The following is a 25,452-nucleotide window of genomic DNA, read 5'->3' as shown; positions in this document are numbered from 1 at the left end:
TCCCTGGCTGTTTCCACTGGGAATGTGGATACCAATTCCCTCCATTTTAATTTCTCCTTTTCTTTCTGCTCTTACTGCTCACTCTCAGTCTCTCATTCCCGTGCTTTGTTCTCCCTGCTGCTGTCTCACGCAGGACCTCTCTCCCAGGCATATGCTCCACCCGGCAGGAGCAGAACTTGTCACATGCAGAGAGACAAGCAGTCCTCTCCTGCCCACCAGCAAGTGCCAAGCTCAGCAGTGGCCTGGCATCCATAAATGAGTCCTGATCTGAATAGAGTAGAGCACGGACAGCCCCTAGAATTAACTGTTCCCTGTATACAGCACCGGGCACGCACCCAGAAGCTGAACACATTCAATGCCTCCAGCATAAATCCCCTCGAAACTGGAGAAAACGATTTTGTCTGTCAACTGCCTGAGCCTGGTGGAATTCAGCGATACCAGGGCCCTGACAGAAGATGAAACAAAGGAATGAAATAAAGACCCAACTCATTCCTTTAAGCAGGCTCGTCTGTCTGGGTTCCCAAAGAACTGGTGCCACACAATCCGACATTCGAAACAGGATGGGCCATCGCGATCTCTAAAGTTTCTTCCACTTCTAAAGGCCTGTGGTTCAATTACCACCAACTTTTCAGCATCCACTATATTATAGAAAAAATATGCTGAGCACTGTAAGGACTATTGATAAAAATATAAGAGACAACAGCTGTAGAAAATAATTAGGAGAGTGAAGGATTGAGTTGGACCTTGAAGGATTTAGGACTTAGATTGAGAATCAAGGGGGTTTTCAGACAAGAGCAATGGCATGCACAGAGAAGCAATAGCAGAGATGAACATGGCACACTGTTGAGACAGGAAAGACCCTAGACTACCTAAATAGGGCTCATGCACTAGAGCTACAGATGACAATGTGGGTCAGTCTCCCATCAGGGGACCTTGAATGCCAGGATAAGAAGTTTGGGCATTGTGGGCGAGGCTGAGCCTTTACAAAAAGCATCTGAATAAAAAAGAGACAGAGAAGTGATATTTCATTAAAATGTATCTGGTGGCCACAGGTAGGTTGAATTCGAGTAGAGAATGACTTTAGAAAGATCAGTTGGAAAAATAATGCAGTAGTTGACTTATTGGTAATGAGAATCACTACTAGTATATTGGCAATTGCAATGAACACAAGAGGGCAGAGAGGCAGACAGAACAGGAAGAACTGTCAGCCCTCAAGGGAAGCCCCTCCCGGGATGTGGACTGACACCCTCATCCCAAGTGGGTGTGTGGGGGGCATGGCAGTTCTATCCGAGGGGTCTCACAATGGGTCAGCACATCGTGGTGACGGTACCTAATCCCTTCTTCAATACCCAAACCACATTCGTGTGACTGGCCTCCGAAAAGAGAGGTTTGCGCATCTCTGATTAACGCCTTCTCCTTTAAACTCTCTTCCTCCTTTTCCCCATTCCTTCCTTCCACCCAGCTCAGTGTCAAAAGTCTGAGAGAGGTTTCCACCACAACCACCACACCACAGAGCCCAACTCCTCTCGTTCGTTTCACAATCTTTCTTCTCTATCACCTTTTGAGTTAACCTCATTAGAAACATATTTATCAAGATACCTCGTTACCATGGTGATAAGAAGGCAACATTACAGACAGGAGAAAAAATAGCCCTCTTCTTTTACTAGCTTAAAGATTTCTCACTTTCCATCAGTTTACCTAAAAGATTAGGCCATTAATCTCCAGTCTCCCAAAATAAGCCTGCAAATAGCTCAGCCCTCCTTCCGAGACCAATATATAGCCCAAGCCTCATCCTAATTGCTCTAATTACATGAAGAACATAATGGGATACAGCAGCAGATGGCTACAGATTAAATTTGACGGAGAAGAAATTCTCCTCTCTCTCTCACTGAAGAAAGTTTGCCTTGCAAAAGGAAAATTAAATCATTTTGTTCACAAAACCAAATATATGTTTTTAAAAATGCTATCCCACTTTTCAATCTTCTTCAATAGCACCTTTCCTTAAAAACAGAAAATTCACTCATTTCATGTAGGTTTCTGTTACTATATATAACAGAGATAAATTTGTACCCCTGCTGAACAAAAGCTGTGCTCATAGAAAGCTGTTTGTCAGGAGCTTACATAATACATCATATACTGCCACAAATGCGCTCTATAATCTCAAAGACATGCTCTACCAAATATAGAATTGGGGGGGTGTCTTTAATTTGGGCGTAACAACAAAAAGCCTCTATTCAAACCATCGTTAGCCCCAGCTTTTCACAAGGGATGGAGTGTTGACCTTCCAACCACTATATTAATACTCATTGTCTCTAACTCAAGGTCCAAAAACGAAGTCGATATCTTCCCCTTAAAAATAAGGTGGTTTTCTGGGGCTGGCACAGTGGCATATTGTTAAGTTCGCCAGCTCCACTTTGGCAGCCTGGGGTTCGCGGGTTCAGATCCTGGGTGCAGACCTACACACCACTCATCAAGCCATGCTGTGGCAGCATTCCACATACAAAATAGAGGAAGACTGGCACACATGTTAGCTCAGCGATGATCATCTTCAAGCAAAATAGGAAGATTGGCAACAGATGTTAGCTTAGGGCCAGTCTTCCTCACCAAAAAACAAAACAAAACAAAGAATGGTGCTCCTCAAACTTTAAAAAAAAAAAAAGTTTCTCTCAACTTCTTTTTTTTCTGGCTAGTGGTAACATCAGGCTCAAACCTTGGAGCTGTCTTTTCAAACTCCTCATGCTATTGTCTGTACTATCAAATAGTATCTTGCATAAAGAAAGTCTTGTATACAGGAAGCCGCAAAATCTCCATCACCTACCTCCCAATACCTCAAAGGAGACATCTACCACTGCTGCCATAATCTGGGCTCCAAGGAAGTCCCCGTACCCCTACACTGAGAGCAAGAAAGGGGGACAGAACCGCTACTGGTGAAACTAGAGACAGAAACAAACTTTTCCCTCTAGTCTGAAGATGGAGGAGATTCTGAAAGCTAGATATAGGCAACAGCCCTTCCCCAAAGTTGCGAGTCTCTCGCTTCATTTCTACAATCAGTTCTATCCAGATCATTAATGTGTCTCAAAGTTCCCACTGCCAGGGCAGTCCATGCTGGACCAGGAGGGATGTGAAAATCGTAGGAGAGTCCATACTTTTTTTTTCCTACAGTTGTAACACTCCAATGTCAGTATCAGAAATTTCTATTCTCTGTAGAAAAAAACAACAGTTACTGAATTTGCACAGCTGCTCTGATGTATCACTGCACAGCCCCTAACTGTTAAAAGAAAAATTAAGGAACGTTTGTCTTCATGCTCCTATTTCTCAAAAGCAGACATTTGGGTAACATGAAGTGAATATATGGGGTATGTGACCACCGCTCCAGTACTGTTAAGGGTCGAATATTCTTTCACATATCAATTTCTGTTAATAAATGAAGTCGGTCTGCTTAGACCTCTAAGTCAGTCACCTTAATACTTGACTTGTATTTTTGTTACACTTTATTCTGATATTTCTTTGTCCATCTTCATAATGACTCAATCTGAGAAACACATGAAGAATTAAATACTGAAAAGAGAAAAATGATACAGAAAACATTTTGAAATGCCCTATTTTCTTGAGTTAAGTGTTTAAAGGTAGCTGAAAACTTGTTTTCCAAGAATCAAATCCATTTCCCATTTTTTGTGGCATGTGGGGGAAGCAGAAAAACTATCAGGACAATAGTAGGCAACATTGTCACCTCAAGGATCATTTGACCCTGTTTACAGACGGCCCGTGCTTCACCCTTGGCCCCCATGTCATGTCCTCTCCCTTCTCACAAACCTAACTTGAGCTCTTATGTTCTCTCTTCCACTCCTTTTGATAAAGCCCACTCCCCAATATGGGAACTGATAAGCTCATTCACTAACAAAATTATCAATTAACATTCGCAGAACACAACGGTTTGAAGTTTAACAAGATATATAAAGCTTTATGACAAATAAATTTCTCTTAAAGGATATGGGACAAGGAAAAGAAGAGCAAAGATTTTTATCATCCAGACATGAATTTACACAAAAACTCTTTCCAAAAGAAAAATTAACGACCCTCTATTAACTCAGTTTGTTTCCCTGATAAAAGCCCCTTGTCTCACCTTCTTAATATCTTCATTGAAAAGCCTCTGCTGAAGATGACTCAACAGCTTCCTTCATTTGTTATTCAACCAACCCATAATAATAGCCATATTATATTAATCCACATAGGCGAGGTTATGCCTTGATAGCAAATTAACTCTGAAATTTCAGCAGCTTTACACAAAGTGTGTTTCTTGCTCTTTTGGGCACAATGTCCTCTATGGATCCAGAAGCTTTCTTCCAAATGGTGACTCATGGACCCACTCTAGTACATCTTGTGATTCTGTCATCTCAACACGTGGGTCTCCACCATCCACATGGCAGAGAGCTTCGGCTCATAAATGACACCTACCTATCACCTCCACTTATAGTCTATCAGTCAGAATAAGCACGTGGCCCCAACCTAAGTGCAAGGAAGGCAGGAAAACACAGCCTCGGCCTGGCTCTGAAGAGGGAAATAAAACAGGACTAGGTGAACACGTAGCCTTGTCTCTGTCACAGCAAGGTGCTGACTATATACCTAATTAACTACCATGCACCTGGAAGTCTTTATATATATTAACATCTTTAATATCCACGGCCACTCCATAAGATAGGTATTATAATTATTATCCCATTTTAAAAACAAGGAAACTGAGGTCCAAAGAAGTTAAGTAACTTACCTAAACTAGGAAGTGGCCTAGCTGGGATTCACATGCAAGCAATGGGCTCCAGAATATATTACATCATTTTGCTTCTCAAATGTGCAGAACATGGCGCTGGGCACTGTTGAGGATATCGGGCTTCAAATATCTGTAGGGCTGTCACATGAAAAAAGGATTTGGATGTGTTCTATAAGTCTTGAGAGGATAAAATAAGAGGTAGTAATGAGAGAAAAATTTAAGTGAAAAACAGACTCAGAGAGATTAAGTAAGTTGACGAGGATATTATGTACAGGCAGGATTTAAACCCAAAGCAATCTGGCCTCGGAGCCTAAGCAATCTTCCACTGCACCTCACTGCTAGTCAATTTAGAGAGTGCGGGTACAAATCTCTGTCTACAAATCACACGGGCAAGAAATGTCATTTCGATCTTTTCATTTTTTTCTGGGACTAAACTTAATTTTGGTTGTGAGCCCTATTTGGCTGGGAGGCAGAAACTTAATCTTTGCATTTTTGCTCTGAGGTCTTAGGGAGAAATCCACTCTCCTCTCGAAGAAGCTTCACCAAACCTTCCCAGGGGTTTCTTTTGAGCCCAATGCCAACCGCTAGGCCCTCTCGACTCCCTTTCGGACTGTCCTTCCTCAGCTAGTCTACAAAATCTTTTTTCCTGACTTTCCCAAATTTGGTTTTATAGACAGACCCAGACTTCAAATTTCTGAAATTCAAAAACCAGACACTTGCCTCTTCTCTGCATTCTGCTGAGGTGTCTCTTCCCTCCCCTGATAACTAGCAAAGGGAAACTGTCAGAGGGCAGCAGGAAGTACCAGAACGGAAAGCACACTGGTTAATACATCACTATATCACCTGTACGTAAAGGACGTCTTCTGACAATAAAGCTGCTGAGAATGAAATGAGCTGCATGAGGCAGCTGGTTCAAGAAGTATTCACGGAGCCAAATATAGAGGTTTAACGGGTCTATTTGGAAGGGGCAGGGACTGAATGGGCCAAGAATGTTTTATCTTAATGGATAGAAGAACAAAAGAAAGAAAAACAAAAAAACAGACAAACCTATCACGTCAAGGAAGCCAGAACAGAATGGCTGATTTTCTACCCATTTTCAACTGGAAGAGGGTAGGAAGGGACAGGTTACCATAAATCTCAATACTGACAAGAGGATAATTAAGGAAAATATGTACAGATCATAAAGGAATAGAATGAGAACACCTAAGAACAGGATTTCCTAAGATCCTCTGAAATGAGATGAAGTTTGTCCTCCTTGCTGAGAAAGAGGAGGGAATGGTAGGGAAAAGGTGAAGGTGTGGAAGATTATCCAAAAAATTCTGAGCTGCAAGAACTCTGTCACCGCCCCTCAGTGACACCCTGATTCTGCTCTAAACCCCCGGAGCCTCCAGGAGAGAGAAGGCAGGGCATGCCGAGCAAGAAGACAGAAAGCCGCTGGAGCCCAGACGTCAACATTCACCCGTTTTGCAGCCTAGGGAATACATCCTGACTTTTCTCATAATTTTCTCTCAACTTTTGTCTGAGAGCTAATGATAAAATAATAACAATAATAATAATAAATTACTTTGAAGTACCCCCAGAGACTTCAGAAGATATGCTGAGCCACATTAAAATGCAGCTTGGAGTTATGTAAAGTATCACATGAAAATTTAAGACCCTTCAACATTCAATCTTATTTAATTTCAAAGCAGTATTTCAAACCAGAAGGCACTAAGGGAATTGAGAGAGAAAAGGGAGATAACAATATTCTACCTCTATTAAGGGGAGAATTGAGGTGGGGGGTGGGTCTATTGAACATCTGTAATAACAGCTTCATTTGTGATACATTATAAATTTCTGTCCCTCTGTCACAATGCAAGGACAAAGGACCATTTCTTTGTTGTTTCCTACATTATTACTATCAGTTAAAATTAAGATGAAAAGCTACATTTCTGGCTCTGACCTCCCTTAAGCCCTAGGCGTATACATCGAATTGCTTGCTGGTTTTCCCTCCCCTTGGATCACATTCCACAAGCAGAACAAATTCAATTTGTCCAAAACTTTTCCCCAACTCTGATGTTCTTCTTTTATTCTCCATCCCAATGCACCCAAGACAAGAATCTAGGAGATTCATCCTGGACACACTTCATCCTTTAAGATGAAAGAATCACAGATTTTACCTCCTAAATTACTCAGTTGGTCTCCTCGTCTTTATCCCTTCCTCCACCTGCTCTATCAGTTCAGGCCACCGTCGTCTCTCCTCTGAACCCCCCGCACCAGCCTCCGGGCACATCTCTCCCCTTCTCATCCTGTCTCCTGACAAGCCATTCTGCGCACTAGCCCCAGAGGGATGCTTCTAAAGCGCAAATGTGCTCATGCCACACCCCACAACACAGCCTTACGATGATTAGACTCCATTCTCTGTGAGGTCTAAACCAAGTTTCTTAGCATGGCAAAAACGCTTCCATAAGTCAGCCATTAATAGCGTCACTTTCCACCAACGACCACATCACACAATCGCTCCAATTAAGCAACGTGAACAACTCGAAGTTGCAATCCCCATGCTGCTTTACACTTTTTTGTCTTTCCTGTGCCTGGAATGTCCTTTCCCTCTTCAACAAGCCACAGTTCAAAACTCCATTCCTTCAAGAACTCTTCCCTGGCTCTTTGCCGCCCCTTCTCCTCTCCCTTCAGGATGGAGTGCCCTCCTTCTCTACTTTCTCAGCACAGCAGCCCTGCCTCTCCAGCACCATCAAGCTCTAGGGAAATGTCTGTGTGTCTGCGTTACTCACTGGACTGTGACAGCTCACGGCTGTGGTCCTCTCCTCCACTCACAGTGCCCGGTGCCCAACGACATTTTCTTCATTAAGTGCCTCAATTTCTACTTGATGCTATTTGTAACATTTTCTTCTAGTTTTCAATACAGGTACAAGTGAGGGGTTTACGGTAAGTAAGATTTTGTATGCTCGATTTAACAGGAAAATGGCAAGGAGCCTTTACTGACATCTTCCCCAGGTCAGCAGAGCACCACGCCATCACTTTCACATGATATTTAATGTCTAAAACAGCCAGGTAAGTTAAGTAGTGGCAGTATCCTGTTTCTGCAGAGAAGGAAACACCAGCTCAGAGAGGATAATAAATTCTCCCAAGGTTATATAGCTGGGAAGTGGATACGTCAATATTGAACGACAGGGTCTATGCGAACTCAATAGTGCTTCTCACATAAGAGAGAGAACACAGAAATTAAATGGAAAGAAAAGGCAATACAAAGAATAAAAGAAGAGAAATTTTTCTACATTCTCCTCCATTCTCACAGTTTTCTCCACATTTCTCAGCAGAATAGGGGACTCCGGGTAATGGAGTCATTCTAAGATCGTGGCTGTTACTTACTACACCATGTCAATAAAAGTTCAGGTTAGCAGGTTCAATAAACTTAAGCATTAATTAGTGTCATTCCTCTAGATATCCATCTACTAAATTTCTAACCTTGCGAACCATCTCACAAACATGTGGACCAGGAAAACACGTGTAGAGGCTGTTCTAATCCATCACCATTACAAATACAGCTCAGAGAACTAACCTTCCTAACGGCACTTGCACATTTTGGTGTATGACAGATATTACAAAGACGCTCAAGGCTCTGCTCTGCAAACAGAACACACAATGGAACACCTACTGGGAAAAGCTGAGTGTGAGGGTTATTTCATGTGCTTGTCCCAGAGGATGAGGATTCCCCTCCTTCAGGAAAGGGGTGAGGACAAGCTACCTCTCACACCATACCCATACACCCTAGGTTTGGGACGTTCTGGGGCAAGCTGTGGGTACTGAGGACTATGGGCTCAGTATATGAGTCATGGCTGCAAGCTCAGGGGAAAGGACTAGAACAAGTCCAATGGCCCTGGACTTCCACTTCCACAAGTCCTGCCTGGTAACATGGCCTCATAAAACTACGTTTGGCCCACTCGGTGGAGGTAATCCAGCCCCAATAAAGATTGCATTGGCTGCTAAACAACATTTGGAGTTCATCACCCAGGAAACTAAAAGAGCTACAATTCAGGGACACCAGGCAGAGAGCCCAACAACAGCAGCCTTGAAAAAGACAAAGAAGAAAAAATGTAGCAGCAACTCACTGGACATGTGACTTGAGACTCTTGGCAGCCTGCCTTGCGGGGCTGGACAGCCTGTGGGCAGAGAATTCACATCGTCTTCTCTGCTGCCAGAGGCCAAGAAGGCCCAGACAGAGGAATACCAACTCAGATCCTTCATCAAGCTAATAATCAATGAGATCTCCCCGAGGGGAACAATGAATGAATAACCATGACTCTCATCTCTTTTACACACACATGTGACTTATCAGCATGACGCTAACTGGGCTGTACGACTTCTACAACCTGAAAGTTCTGTAATATATTAATTGGCTATCAAATATGCAACCAATGCAAGGTTTCTCACCTGGTAGGCAGATTGCTCAACAAAACTCTGAAGCAACAACAAAGAACAGAGTCCAGCTTAACAAGTCAACCAATATTAATGGGGCGTGAATTGAGACACTGGACAAAGAGCAGCTAATACAAAGATGGGTAAGATGTCTTTGAGGAAGCTACAGTCTACCGGGGAGGAAATGAAAGCACAGAGAACGTCAATATAATATGGTAGTCACATAGTATGCATATGACAGTGTATGAAGATCACCAGCCAGAGTCAAAAGACCGAAAGCAGGGTAAGCAAACATCAACCCCTGTGAGGACCAAAGGGAAGAGTTAAAAAAACAACCCTAGAAATCACCTTGTCTGGATTTTTTAATGAGGACACAAGTTAGAAAGGGGTATGACTTACCCAGAGTCATGCAGTCAATCAGCAGCAAAGCCTGGGCTAGAACTCAGATCTCCAGCACTTTCCACCATGGCAGAATACTGTCCCAAAATCACAGAAAATGGGGCAATTTCTAGGCTTCTGAAGCTGAGAGAATACAACCTTCAAAAGTAGGTGCAAAAGACACACTGACTAAGGAAATATGAACGGGGATGGAGGGAGGGGTGTGAGGGCTGGATGTCCTCAAGGATGGGAGACCCAGAAAACAGAATGGCATCTGCGTGTCAGGTCAATAACCAGAAAAATTCAGAGCATTTCTTTTGTAACTGGCAGCAACCATTCTCCTCACAGCAACTATTTGCTAAAAGGTTGCCTCGGTGGTATTACTAGTTCTATAGCCCTCCCCTGGCAGAGAGCTATTTTGTCGCCTGTGCTAAGAATGGGGCGATGTCTTGCATGCAAGATTTCTTAGAGACCACTGAAACGAAGGCATATTACAACATGATTGTGTCTACTTCGGACTGAGTTAGCGAGCCCTTTCCCCAGCAGAACTTTGCTATGGCAGAATGAAGTTCAAAGCCATACCCTCATAAACTAATAAAAAGCTCTACCCAAGTCACTTCGCAAACTGAAATGCAAATCAGTTGTGATTATAAGGTAATGAGAGCAATGCTACACTAATTCATTCAACAAACATTTACTGATTAATTCTGGGTCATGCACTATTTTACGACCTGATTTTCGGGGGGACAGGGGACAAAGGATGAGAAGCCAAAGGAAGGTAAGATAAATAAGACACAGTCCCTGTCTAGTAAGAAAAGCAAATAGACATGCAAATAACGGTAAAACTGTTTGATCAACGTTACAAAGCAGTGCTGCTCAAAATGTGGCCCAAGGACCAATGCCGCCGTGAATGGTTTATTGTTGGTCTACAAGAAATAGTTAACTTTAGAAATTGAGGGTAAACATTTAGAAACCTTTATAGCAATTTAATAGTAATTTTAGGTCTGTTGAATCTAATAATTTTAAAATGAGCTTTCTATTTTGTATTTTAGTGTATCTATTACACTTCATTTTTCCAGTATTTCACTTTTATTACATTTTACAAAATTACTGGTCCACAAACGGTTTGAGAAGCAATGCAATAAAGTGATATAACAGAAGTAATATATACTATACTACACTATATTATGCTATCCAGTAAGAGCACGGATGAGAAACGGCCTGGGAGATTTAAGAGACGCTCCAGAGAAGAGACAGCCTTTGAGCTGCAAGGATAAGTCGGAGACAGGCAGAAGCGCAAGGTACCACAGGTGGAGGAGCATCTGCAAAAGCTTGGGGGTCAGAAAAGGGGATGGGATGTTTACAGCATCAACTTTGAGGCACAGTAATAACAGTACAAGTGCAGAAAGTTAATCTACAAGGTGATTCTGAGAGACTTGCATGACTTTACGGTTTACGCTTCGGGCTTTACCCAAAACACAAGAGGGAACCACTGAATATTTTTATAATCAGAAGAAGGATGTGTTAATATTTTCATTAAAGTTATTCTGGCATCAGTGTGATAGATAGATTTGAAGGCGGGGAGAACAGACGGAGGGACAGAGACCAGTCATGAAAATACTGGAATAATCTAGGTGGGAAGTGAACAGAGCCTACCTTATGCCAAGGAAAACAGGCAGGAGAGATGGCTTAGGAAAATGTTTTAAGGGTAGGAATGTATAACATTCCCTACTTATCAATATGGATCAGAATCTGTAATCAGACAGTTGTTCACTTAATTCAATACGGGGCCTGTTTATATAAGAAGGGATCAGTTAAGTATAAGGATGGTGAGTGGGTTACTAAGAAGAGAGAGAATGGAATGAAATGCGAAATTCTAGAATGAAAATGTGGAAGTTCAGTAGATACAAATATGAAAAGAGTATTGCTGAGAGATAGGAGAGGTATGTGGGGCAAAATGTGAAATTCTAGAATACTGGGCTTTAACAATCTAAACAGATTCACATATATGTAAGTGGAGAAGAGGAATGGGTAAGGAGCTGTAGCCAGCACATTACTTTTCACCTTCTACATAGAGAGCAGTGGGACACAGACACTGTGGGAGATAAAAGGGGTGTGAGAATAGTCCTTTCACTACTAGCCCCAGGGCAACTCCGGGTCTCCTAGACGCCCTAGAAGTTAGCGATGTACCACAGCAGGCCTGAGGTACTTACTTCAACAAGTATCAAACCAAGACTCATTTTCAATCAGAGAAGCCTACGGGTTCTGGGAATCTCTAAAGGGCAGGTGGGTGTGTGTGTGTATAGTGTTGGTGGGCAGGGAGGGAGGGCTTCTTGGCTGCAAGAAATGAATAGTTCCCTGAAATGTCCCCAGGAAAAATTTGAGTCTCTCGAATGAAAAGTGTTGAGTCAACCAGCTCTTCTGGAATCACCCAGTCTCCAGGGGAAGGATAGCCCTCCCAAACCCAAGGAAACTCCACAGAGGTCAGGAGACATGCTTCTCCTTAGAATAGTGGCCACAGGCTAAGTGAGTCCCTGAAACTCAGTGCCTCTTGAGAGAAAGCAGCAGGGGTGGGGAAGGTAAGGCAAGCACATACCATTTTTCATGGAATATTTTGAAAAAAGTAAGTCTGTTAGATGGGGTCAGAAACAATTCAAATATTGTTCTATCATGGATATTTATACCCCTGTTAGCCACAGACACACAGGGAACACCACTTATCATAACAATACCGTTGTGGGACAGGTCCAATGCCCACATTGTGGTGGCCCGATTATGTTTTATCAGGCTCTCCTAATAAGTATCAGCTATATTTCAGGGCACATGATTTTACCAAAGTATATAATAGGCTTGGTTTCATAACAACTTCCACTGCAGCATTCTGGTCACAAACTGGGTCAAATAACCCCATTGGTATCTTTGTATCACAGCTGTATCTATACAAGTGAAATTCAGTAATTAACCTGTGAATTTAATTTAATTATTCAAGAAGTATACCAGATTCAGCATTAAAAAGTTTAATTTACCTAACACGTAATATGCTTTTAATCTAAGATCATCAACTGCCACTATGTCTTTTTAAAATGACATTGGATATAATATAAATGTTCACATACAAGAAAAGAGAACATAAAACTACCTCCTAAGATTATTAATTGCCATTTTATCATTAGAATGAACAAAGTCTCAATCAGGGCCTACCAATCTGTAAGACACTATTGGGAACCAACGGAAAACACAAAGATCGAATTATCCACGAGGGCTGGAAAAGATAGAGAACAGAATCGCTTACTACCAATCATGTATGGAGGTAAGCAGAGGAGAAGCTCTCCATTCAGAGGCTCCAAGATCCTCTGCAAGTCCCGTACAATGCACCAGCATGGAAAGTGATGAATAAGCTGCATTGATTATAGTGACTACGTCACGGCTGGCTGAACATTCAGTCCACAAACAGAAGGCTTCTTGTATTTGCTCGAATCAACCATAGGAAAGTTTTAGCAAAAAGACTGTTATATTCAAATGGAAATCAGTACTTTCCAGCAAGAATGGACAATTAGCAACTCCTTAAACTGGCACTAAGAGGAAGAGCAGGGAAATGTACCAGAAACGATCACAAACAACCTGTATTCCAAAATGTGAAATAAATAAGAAAGACTACTAGCATTTTGAAAAATTCATACAGCAGACATAAGTCTGGATGTTATGGGTCTCCCAGTTATCAACCCACACTGGTAGATTTCACCCAAACACGCCCCTTTACTAAATCTTTTATTACACACAAATGTAAACCGTAGTCTAAGATTCCAGCACATGGTTGATTTAGATGGTGTTCCTTGAACATTTAGTAATAAAGTGCAAAGCCTCTTTAATACATCCTTTGAATCTACATTTAAAAAGCCCGCATTCACCAAATTAACAGATTCTAACAAATACTTCTCCAAAACTGGCAGGACAAATAGTCACCATGCTCACCCCCATCTCCAAGCACACACTCAATTTTGCTCTATCTGTCCTATGGATCTGGCTTTCTAGTCTGATCCTGGGGCTATAACATGTCTACAGGCTCTCAAATAAGTTACAACGATGCCTTGGCCACCTTGGGATGGAAGAAAAATGTTCAAGGAAAAAAGAGGTCAAGGAATTGCACCAGAGTTAAGCAATGATTTCTTAGATATACCAAAAGCACAAGCAACAAAAGAAAAACTTGATAACTTAAACTTGATCAAAACTAAAAATGTTGGTGCTTCAGATGACACCACCAAGAAAGTGAACAGACAATCAACAGAATGAGAGAAAACAGTTGTAAATTATATGTCTGACAGGGGACTTGTCTCCAGCATCTACCAACAAAAAGACAAATAACCCAATTAAAAAATGGGCAAAGTGTGTGAATAAGACATTTCTCCACAGAAAACATACGACTGACCAATCAGCACATGAAAAGATGCTTAGTATTATTAGTTATTAGGAAGATGCAAAATCACAATGAGATACCACTTCAAACCCACTAGAATGGCTACAATAGAAACATAATAAGTGTTGGTGAGGATGTAGACAAATTGAGACCCTCATACACTGCTGGGGAAATGTACAGCCACTTTGGAAAATAGTTTGGCAGTTAAACAGAGAGTTACCCCAGGACCCAATAATTACTCCAGGGTGGAAAAGAAAAATGAAAATGTATGTCCACACAAAAACTTGTACATAAATATTCACACCAGTATTCATGATAGCCAAAAAGTGGAAACAATCCAAATGTCCACCAACTTATGACTGAATAAATAGAAATGTGTATATCCATACATGTAATATCATTCAGCAATAATAAAGAATGAAGTACTGATACATGCTAAAATGTGGATGAATCTCGAAAACACTATGCTAAGTGAAAGAAGCCAGTCACAAATGACCACATAATGTATGATCCCATCGGTATGAATTGACCAGAATAGGCAACTCTATAGGCACAGAAAGTAGATTAGAGGTTGCCCAGCACTAGGAGTGGGTGGGAAAGAGTGCGGAGAGACTGCTAGTGGGTATAAGTTTTCTTTCTGGAGTGATGAAAATGTTCTAAAATTAGATTATGGTGATGGTTACACAAATCTGTAAATATACTGAAAACCATCAACCTGTACGCTTTAAATGGGTAAATTTTATGCTGTGTAAATTATTATCTCAATAAAGTTGTTTTTTGTGTGTGTGCCAAAGTGCAAACCCTTACACATTTCTAAAAGCCGACCCTAAAGCTCCCTGATACCAGATGGAGCCAGGCCTATTTGAAGTAGAGCAATTATATTCGCATCCACCTGCGTCTATATCCCAGGCATTGCTCTAGAACTGGACTGGCTCTGGGGGCACCAAAGAACCAAACAGATGCATTCCAAACACTTGGAATGTCTAAGGATACCAAAGCCTAGCAGCACTGACTGCCAATTTTGGTTCCATTTGCTTCAACACTGACTGAAGCCACCATAGGCCAACGACTATGTTCAGACTATGAAGACAAAAGATAGAGTAGGCCCAATGCCCAAGGAGTTCACAGCCTGTTAGGTCTGAGATAGATATATATGCACATGATTCAAGTTCAGTGCTCTATGTGCAAACTACAGGGAAAAGTATGGGGGCAGAGAAATACAGAGAAAGGAGTAATGAATCTTGTCTGGAGATGACTCACACAGGTTTCACAGGAATGACAACGGCTTTAAAGGGTTGGTAGAGGGAAACGGTCTACAAAAAGAGATGGAGAAAGGAAAGCAAACCACAGTCAAGGCAATGAAAAGGTGGATGTAAAAGCAAAGAGGCTTAGGGGACCAAAAGAAATTTGGGAATCAAAAAGGTGAGACAAGAGGCCGGCCTAATGGCGTAGTGGTTAAGTTTGCACACTCTGCTTCAGCAGCCCAGGGTTCACGGTTTTGGATCCCAGGTGCAGACCTACACACTGCTAATCAAGCCATGCTGTGGAGGCATCCCACATACAAAACAGAGGAAGACTGGCAACAGATGTTAGCTCAGGGCCAATCTTCTTCACCCCAAAAAAAAGGAGGGGGATGAGACAAGACTGTTAGAAGATGAGTTAGGGTAATTAAGCCCGATCATGAAAGGTCTCGTGGATATGCTACAAATTTTAAACCTTATCCTAAAAGCAACAGTGAGCCATTGAAGGTTATTAAGTGGGTGAATGAAATAATCAGATTTATTTTAGAAATATCACCCTAGCCATCGTCTGCAGGATCAAGATTCACTAGGGCAAGAGTTCCCCAGCTTTTCTTTACCTATGTAATTATTTTCAATCTGCTTTCAAATGAAATTTTACACAGAAAGCCAAGATGTGAAAAACCAAATCTCTTCTGGTTGAAACAGAGGTGGAGGGCCTGGTGCCCTGTCTGGACAATGCTCCTTTAACCCCCACCACGGAAGAACCCTTGGTGCTCTGCAGAAGATGGTGTGGAAAACTCTGGACTAAAGAGAGGTAATAACGGAAGACTGGAGATTAATTAGGAAACGAGTGTAGTAATCCAGGCGAAAAATGATCAGTACCTAAAGTAGGCGTAAATGACGGAGAAAGGGGAGAAAAGGGTCCAGACAGCTCTAAAGAGATATAGAATCGACAAGACTTTATGACTGACTAGATGTAGAGAGTGAAGAAGAAGAAAGAATCAAGGATAACTTCCGGGCTTCTGGCCTAGGGAAGAGGAATGACTTCACTGATAAAAGGAAATGTACAAAGGACACTTGACTTTCGTAAAGATATTTCAACCTAAAAGTTCCCAAAACTGAACTCTTGCCCCTTCACTCTCAAACCTGTTTCCCAGTGCATGCGGGGTTTCATCATCTCAGAATATGGCACCAGACTGATGCTGGTACTTGAGCCAGAAACCTGGGAGTCACCTTTGACCTCTGTTCCCACCAGCCCCCACACTCAGTCCATTACCAAGTGCCAGTGAATTTCAAACTCTAATTTGGAAATTGTTTCACCTGTCCATCACTTCTCTCTATCACCACTGCCACCACTCTAGTTTACGCCATTATCATCCACTCCTTGATTTCTCCAATAGCCTCTCACTCAGTCTCCTTGCCCCACTATCCTTGGACTCACTTCAATCTATTCTAAACACAAGAATGATCTTTTTAAAGTGTAAAACCCTTCAAGATATTCCCATTGCCCTTGAAGTCTCAAGACAGGGAACATGTCTTGTTTTATTCACTCAGTGCCCAGGTCCAGTACATTACAAGAATGAAAGAGAAAAGATCAGCTTTGGAGTAAGATGGTGAGTCCAGCTACAGACGTTTGGGTTTGAGGTGTCTGTGTGACGTCCAAGTAGAGGCACCCCACTGGCAACCAGCAATATGGGCCTGGATCCTAAGTGACATTTGGCTTCACTATTTCAGGTCTAACATAAGAAGAGTTATCTATGGTAAACAGGACTAAGACTATTTTAGATAATCATGAACTAAGTTAATAAAGCTTGAAGCAAGCTCAGCTTCTTAGAAAAGATTAAAGTGTCTCTCTAATCTGAACTTTTGCAGCTCTGGGTCAGGTCTAGGTTAGCATTTCAAGGACAAAAGAAACCAGTGACCCAGCACCAGATTTGTGGTGGGATCTTTACAAGGATCAATTTGGTAGCAAAGCCTAGGATTTGACCACTACTTTCCAACTATTCTTGCAGCACCTCTGCCCCTTTGCTCCCTGATGTCCTCACCCATTTCCAAATGACTTCTCTATTAGTTAATCATAAATCATCCCCCACTCTCAGGCAGCACATCTGGGGTGGTGCCTGGAAGTCTGTATCCTGACAACCACACCAGGCAATTTCTCAGCCTGGGGACACCACTCAGCTAACAGTTTAGGGAACAGGTGCAAAAGTTATCTTCCTTCCTCTCTCCTACTGACCCTAGAGAGCTGCCTCAGGATGTGGCTGCTATTAGGATTTTCAGACAATAATAATTAAATTACGATTCACTGTGGGCTTCCTATGGTATTGTGCAAAGCATTTAATATAAAGTACTATACACGATAAACAAATGCTAAGAGCTTCCACAGAATTTCTAACAAGTAACAATTACTCTTCCAAATGCAGATTTGCATAAGAGACACTGATTATAATCTCCAATATCCTTTTTTCTCCTTAACTTTCCCCAGTATCAGTGTTTCTTAATTACTGTACACAAATCTTTCAAGTTCAGTAAGATGGTTACGGCATCTATCTTTATTTCAATTTTTAGGTCAACATATAAAATAATTGTTTACATATTTTAACTTTTTCGTGTGTGAGGAACATGGGCCCTGAGCTAACATGTGTTGCCAATCTTCCTCTTTTTGACTGAGGAAGACTGTCACTGAGCTAACATCCATACTACTCTTCCTCTATTTTATGTGGGACACCACCACAGCATGGCTTGATGAGAGGTGCTATGTCTGCACCTGGGATCCAAACCCGTGAACCCCAGGCCACCAAAGAGGAGCACGTGAACTTAATCACTACACCACTGGGCCAGCCTCTATTTTAACTTTTAAAAGAGAATGTTTTGAGAACCTCTGTCTACACATCCGGGCACAGTTAGCAACTGTAAGATGAGTCGGCTTATGACCTAGTCATTTGGTTTATTATTCAGTTGATCACAGGCAACAGCCTGGTGACTCTGACAGTCCTAAGGCTTTAAACTGATTCATGTTTGGTTGTATGTCATTTATTTTGTATCTATAAAAGCCCACTGGCTAAATACAGGAAACATAAGAATTATTGGAATATTAGTCAATAAAGAATACAAACATTAAATCCTACAACTTCAACTCAAGATGATCTTTGCCAACTTGGTATTACGTTATCTGATCAGATTTCTTATCTCTTACAACAAAATGTTTCCAATACTTCAAAATCAAATAAAAAAAAGAAAATTACAGGAAATATAGCATCAAAACTGTCTTTTCATTTATGAGGAATTAAGATTGTCTGCCCCCACAATGTGTTATTTGCCAGGAAAGTACTTACAAATAGCAGTTTAAAGTATTTTATTATTGTATTTAAAAAGAAAGCCCATAAAATAATTTCTTAAAAATAAGACAAAATACTAGACTTTCAACCATTAAGTGACAAAGAAAGCTTTTTATTTCTTCTTGATGCCTGGACACAACCTTAAATTTCAATCTGCACTTTAATCTATATTCATTCCCCAAAATACATCATTTTAAAATGTGACAAGTGCTGCTTTATTTTAGGTGACTAATTTAAAGTAAATTAAGCAATCTTATTACACATGCAAAATAATGTATGTATAAAGCTATTCATTTTAGCATTGTTCATAATAGTAAAGGATGGAGGGGCCAGCCCTGTGGCAGAGTGGTTAAGTTTGCGAGCTCCACTTCAGTGTCCCAGGGTTTTGCTGGTTCAGATCCTGGGTGTGGACATGGCACCACTCATCAAGCCACACTGAGGCGGCGTCCCACACAGCAGAACCAGAAGGACCCACAACTAGAATATACAACTACGTACTGTGGGGCTTTGTGGAGAAGAAGGAAAAAAAACAGATTGGCCACAGATGTTAGCTCAGATCTCAATGTTTAAGAAAAAAAAGAATGGAAATCATCCACGAATGGAAATCCATCAGAAGGGGGTACAAGTTATAGTACATCAACACACTGAAATTTTATGCAGGGATAAAAAAAGAATAAGGAAACATACAGGTATATAGTGTACTGCTACTTGTGTAGGAAATGGGGGTGGGTTATAAATGTATTTGATTATATATGCTTAAAATAACTCTAGAATATTTTTTCAAAAACTAACAACACTGGCTGCCTATGCAGGAGACAAATTGAAGGAATGCAGCCAAGGAAAACTTTTCAAAAGGTATTCTTTTATATTTTTTTGAAATTTGAGCCATGTGAATGTATAACCTATTCCAAGAAAGAAATGGTTAAAATAAATGACATTTTTAAAAAGTAAACCATGTATAAAATTATTTTAAAAGAAATGAATACTTTCAAAAATGTAGGACTCCACAAAACCAGGCACACAGATCAATGGAACAGAATTGAAAGAGCAGAAATAAAACCACATATCCACAGACAGCTAATCTTCGACAAAGGAGCCAAGAGCACACAAATTGAGAAAGGAACGTCTCTTCAGTAAATGGTGTTGGGAAAACTGGACAGCTACGTGCAAAAGTATGAAAGTAGGCCATTATCTTTTGCCATACATAAAAATTAACTCAAAATGGATTAAAGACTTGAAGTTAAGATGTGAAACCATAAAACTCCTAGAAGAAAATACAGGCAGTGCACTCTTTGATATCGGTCTTAGAAGCATCTTTTTGAATACTATGTCTACTCAGGCAAGGGAAACAAAAGAAAAAGTAAACAAACAGGACTACATCAGACTGACAAGCTTCTGCAAAGCAAAGGAAACCAAGAACAAAACAAAAAGACAACCCACCAAGTGGGAGAAAATATTTGCAAATCATATACCTGACAAAGGGTTAATCCCCAAAATACATAAAGAACTCATACAACTCAACCACCAAAAAAACAAACACCAGATCAAAAAATGGGCAGAGGATATGAATAGACATTTTTCCAAAGAAGACAGACAGATGGCCAACAGGCAAATGAAAAGATGTTCAACATCTCTAATCAATAGGGAAATGCAAACCAAAACTACAATGAAGGGGCTAGCCCCATGGCCAAGTGGTTAAAGTTCCATACGCTCCACTTTGGCGGGCAGGGTCCGTGGGTTCAGATCCCAGGTGTGGACCTACTCCACTCATCAGCCATGCTGTGGAGGCATCCTACATACAAAGTAGAGGAAGACTGGCAGAGATGTTAGCTCAGGGCTAAGCTTCCTCAAACAAAAAAAAATGAGGAGAGTTGACAATGGACGTTAGCTCAGGGTGAATCTTCCTCACAAAAAAAACCCCCAAAACTATAATGAGGTATCACCTTACACCTGTCAGAATGGTTTTAATTACCGCCCCCCCAAAAAATAACAAACGTTGGAGAGGATGTGGAGAAAAGGGAACCTTCATACACTGCTGATGGGAATGCAAACTGGTGCAGCCACTACGGAAAACAGTATAGATGTTTCCCAAAAAATTAAAAATAGAAATACCATATGACCCAGCTGTCCAACTACTGGGTATCTAGCCAAAGAACTTGAAATCAGCAATTCAAAGAGACTTATGCACCTCTATGTTCACTGCAGCATTATTCACAATAGCCAAGATGTGGAAGCAACCCAAATGCCCATCAAACTGATGATTGGATAAAGAAGATAAGGTGAATACACACACACACACAATGGAATACTACTCAGCCATAAAAAAAACACAAAGTGAAACACCATATGACTTAACTCATATGTAGAAGATAAACAAACACATGGACAAAAAGAACAGATTAGTGGTTACCAGAAGGGAAGGGGGTTGGAGGTAGGCATAAGGGGTAAAGGGGCACATATATATGTGACTGACAAATAGTTATGTAAACCTGAAATTTCACAGTTATAAACTATCAGGATCTCAATAAAATAAAATTTTAAAAAATGATTCCCCACAAAAAAAAATGTAGGACTCAATGACTAGGTTATATATAATTACAGAGATAAAACCATTTTGTAAAGGACCTATCACAATTACGTCTGTAATCGTAAAACCGCTCACGTGATTCTGTGTGCCCCCTTGAATCACATGGACCATAGCAATCTTAGAGTTAATTTCATCTCAAATCCTTTCCACGTTCCACCAATGGTTAAAACAGCAGCTACAATGGGCTCCTTCATTTCCTCAAGACTATAAGGAAAAGGCAATACAAACATAAGCTTCTTGACAAAACCCCATAAGAAGTGACGGAACAAAAATGTTTGGAAAATGTTCAATTCTTCTAATCGCACTGTGCATCACCTGCTAAATGAAAAAGTCAAAATGTTTCTTCATGTATAATGCTACATTAAATCATATATTAAATATAAACTTTATAACATAGTACTTAATAGTAGAATATTCATTCAAGAACAATTTTATTCTAATCACATTTTCTTTTACAGCCCCCAAATGACAGAATGTCTTCTAAAAATTAATTCATAAGGAGGTTCTTGAGAAATAGGGTCTCAGGTCAAAATAAGGTGAGCAGAAAGCAAGGCGCCTACAGTACCAGTGACAACTGACACCCAGAGTTGTTGGGGAACAAAAATCAGATATTTAAAAATATGAAAATGTTGGCTTTTTGATTCACCCTTCAACTGCAAATGGGTCTTCCCACTGAGCTCCCAGTAGACCCACTTAAAAGCTCCTCCAAAGATTCGTCTTCCTTAAACTCTTCTCCCAACCTACCCTTCCAACTCCTGGCAAACACCCCACTTGTCACCTTTCCTAGAAGAAACTGAAGGAATTCTGTCCCGACCACATGGGAGTGTCCACCCTTGTACCTATGCTTTCACCTGTCTCTCCCACCTCACAAGAAGTAGGCTGACTCCCTCCTTGCCTTAAATCATCTCTCCGCTTCCCCCAACATCTTGTTAGCGCGATCATCCGACCGCTTCACGTTTCAACTTCTCCCATTTGTTCCACCCCTTCCTTTGTGCCTCTAAAAAAGCAAAGATCTTCTGTTATTTTGACAAGTTTCTCTTGACCCAGCTGCCTCCTCTAACTATTGTGCTACTTCTCTCCTTTTCCTGGTCAAGCTGCCCAAGTACGGAAGCCACATCTATGACTGCTTCTTCCTTCCCTCAGGAAAGGGATGCTTCGGTTTCAAATCTTCTACTAAAATAGCCTTATCGAAGTTCCCTAATGTCCTCCTAATCATTGAATCAAAAGTGAAGGGGACCTTCAAGCTCATCCACCCCATTTAGCTTTTCGGGTGGAGAGGGAAGCTGAGACCTGTGAGAGATTAATTTGACCAACATTATACAGTGAACTGGTGTGGACTCTCGACAGCCTCCCATCCAGAAGAATACACACTTCTTGGTTAAAAAAAAAAGAACCAAGAAGACCAAGATGAACCCTACTCAAAACTATTTCAGGTATCTCCACAAAACAAAAGTGAAGAGCCACACTTATCATCTGAAATGAAGGTCAATACAAATACAGCCCATTTCAGTTGGCTTTGGAATGTGGCCTTGCACTTTATGAATTCCTAAACGTCGAAATCAAATAAAGTTCTGCTGTGAAATATGTTCAGGAAAGTGAATTTTCCTCTTCTTTTCCTCCACCCCAACCTCTGCCACGCACTTGTCTGTAGTACACAGTCTGAATCTGAGTGTGGAAAGGTCCTCCTAGAAACTGAAGGAGTAATCAGAGAAGGAGAAAGAGAAACAGGCAAAGAAGAAGCAAGGAGTTTCTAGGAGAAGGAAGCAGGCAACAGTGCTGAATGCTAATTGTACACACACTTCCCTGTGGAGACTTCTTTTCAGACATTTTTGGTCATCCTAAATCAGTCCCTGAAGGTTTCCTGAATTAGAGGTTACCTCTTTTACAAATAAACATGCCCATCTGAGCACGAAGAATATACTTTCTTTAGTCTACTTGTGCTCAGTCTCTCAGACTGCAAATTCCAGAGGCCAACCAACCGTCTTGGAGTAAAATATTTGAAATTCTACTACTGAAGCTTTCTCCCCATCCAACATCTTCTTCCATAATACCCTTTGAAACATCCATATAATTACCAAAAATAATAATAATAATAAATGAAGACTTTAAACAAAGAACCAATAGGCATTAACAGATTTAAAAAAAGAGGGGCCGGCCCCGTGGCCAAGTGGTCAAGTTTGCATGCTCCACTTTGGTGGCCCAGGGTTTCACTGGTTTGGATCCTGGTTACGGACCCACACACCACTCATCAAGCCACACCGAGGTGGCGTCTCACATAGCAGAGCCAGAAGGACCTACAACTGGAATATACAACTATGTACTGAGGGGCTTTGGGGAGAAGAAGAAAAAATAAAAAAGATTAATTTGAGCCAGCCCCAGGGACCTAGCAGTTCAGTTCGGCGTGCTTCACTTCCGCTGCCTAGGGTCCAATCCCAGGCATGGACCTACACTGCTCTGTTAGTGGCCATGCTGTGCTGGAGCCCACATACTGAAAAATACAGGAAGACTGGCATGGATGTTAGCTCAGGGTGAATCTTCCTCAGCCAAAAAAAAAAAAAGATTATTTCATTTACACTCTTAGCCTCTCCAGGTGTTTCCATTCCCAAATAATTGGGAAGTTTCATAGACTTTTTTGCTTTACTTTTAACTGTTTTGCCACATTGTTTTCAGCTACCCAACAAACTGAGGAAAGCAAAGTAGTACAAGAGATCTAAGATCTACCTTGAAATAAATGATACCTAGATTTCAAGTTAAACAGATAATTCAAAAAGTAAAATAATGTGGGTAAAATAATGTGGGGCCAGCCCCAGTGGCCTAGTGGTTAAGTTCAGCACGTCCTGCTTCGGCAGCCAGGGTTCAGTTCCCAGGCACAGACCTACACCACTCATCAGTCAGCGGCCATGCTGTGGCGGTGACTCACATACAGAAAGAGAAGGATCGGCAACAGATGTTAGCTCAGGGTGAATCTTCCTCAGCAAAAAAAAAAAAAAAAAGGTAAAAATAATATTTTACTGTGTAGGAAACACAAGATACTATTTTGATATGATTTTGAGTATTAATTTAATAAAATTAATAAGCAGAATGAGGAGTTGAGGAGGAAGAGTGAGGAGCAAACAAAAGGAGAGAGAAGACGGATGCGGACACTGAAGGGTGAGTAGAGGCAGTCTGAAGAGAAGTGTCATCTTATGGGCTGCCCTCTGGGGCTCTGTGGGCGTCAGCTTGTTTTCCTTTCCTTCAGACTCCTATTTCAGAGCCAGCTGGACACAGAGCCGGGGGACATCCCCGCACAGAGCACAGAGTGTGCCCAAGAATAGGGTGCCTCTGGCAAAGTGGCATGCGTGAGGTCAGAGACTCGGCTGGGATTCCCCAGCAGCCTTCTTTAAAAGGAATAAAAGAGAGAAACACATCAGGAAAGGGAAAGATGGGAGCCATTCCTATGTCGGCACATGGCAGGGTGCTGCTCTGAACTCCTCCCTACTCGAGCATGGGAGTCAAAACCAAGCCGCCTGGGCACGTTAAGTAAACATAACTTTAAACTCAAGGAACCAACAAGTCAGTCAGTCTACCTCCCTTCTTACAGGTTAAGTAGGTACTTGGGAAAAGAAATCACTGCAGGGTCTACTTGTGGTATGGAAGACAAGGCTTCCAGCAAATCAATCCTCCCAAAAATACCAACTATAATCTCTGGACGACATATAAAAGCAACTGCCTGAGGGCTCTGGCAGGTGCACAAAAGTTGACATGTTTGGAAGGGAAGTCTAAACTTGGAAGAAGTGAGCGGGTGGGGTGCGTTTCAAGGTCCACAGTGGTGGCAATGGTGCTAAAGCCCCATTAAAAAATCCATCCTCTTAACAACCAGAAGAACCAGGGAAAGGAGCTCAGGGACACCAGAGCTCCCAGACAGTGAGGGAAAACCCCAGAGAGGAATGAACCAGAGAAGGAGAGCATCAAATTCTGTAGAAAAACTCCGTCCACGTCTCTGGCAGACCCTTGAAGAAGGCATGCGTGGGACAAACCGATATTAGTCTAATCTGGAATATGAGCCACAACGCACCATGGCCATGGCATCTGGAGACTAAAACTCCAATAGAAAACCCAGCCACCTTTCTGGCAGAAAGAATCAGGGTCCAAAGAAACAAAGGTCACCAGAAAGTAAGACAGAGACCCTGAAAAGAAGAGAAGCAGAGAACCCAAAATTTTGCATAAATACTGCACAATTCCCTGGCTGACCCCGAACCACGTATGTACAGGGCAGACCCAAAACAGCCTGCATGAGGTGGGAGCCACCTCCCCCACCGGCCTGACAGAGTTCG

The 25,452-nt window shown here is 41.5% G+C and overlaps 1 protein-coding gene across 16 annotated transcripts in view; it reads right to left on the bottom strand.

Annotated features, from left to right (window-relative positions):
* Positions 1 to 25,452, bottom strand: part of IGSF11 (immunoglobulin superfamily member 11) — a 179,927-nt gene that overhangs the window by 70,888 nt on the left and 83,587 nt on the right. For 4 of the 16 annotated variants that reach the window (XM_070243758.1, XM_070243759.1, XM_070243761.1 and 1 more), the window contains one exon: positions 4,766 to 4,903. The exons of 9 other annotated variants lie outside the window; for them this stretch is intronic. The gene's annotated coding sequence lies outside the window, so the exon portion shown is untranslated. Of the gene's footprint in view, positions 1 to 4,765; positions 4,904 to 8,874; positions 9,047 to 9,580; positions 9,719 to 11,215; positions 11,395 to 25,452 lie in introns of those variants that run through there. 3 more of the 16 variants (XM_070243762.1, XM_070243760.1, XM_070243763.1) reach the window with 3 other exon arrangements.

The sequence above is a fragment of the Equus caballus genome, chromosome 19, assembly GCF_041296265.1.
Source record: "Equus caballus isolate H_3958 breed thoroughbred chromosome 19, TB-T2T, whole genome shotgun sequence".
Lineage (NCBI taxonomy): Eukaryota > Metazoa > Chordata > Mammalia > Perissodactyla > Equidae > Equus > Equus caballus.
Note: the sequence above shows the minus strand (reverse complement) of the source record. Positions and strands in the feature narration are given on the sequence as shown.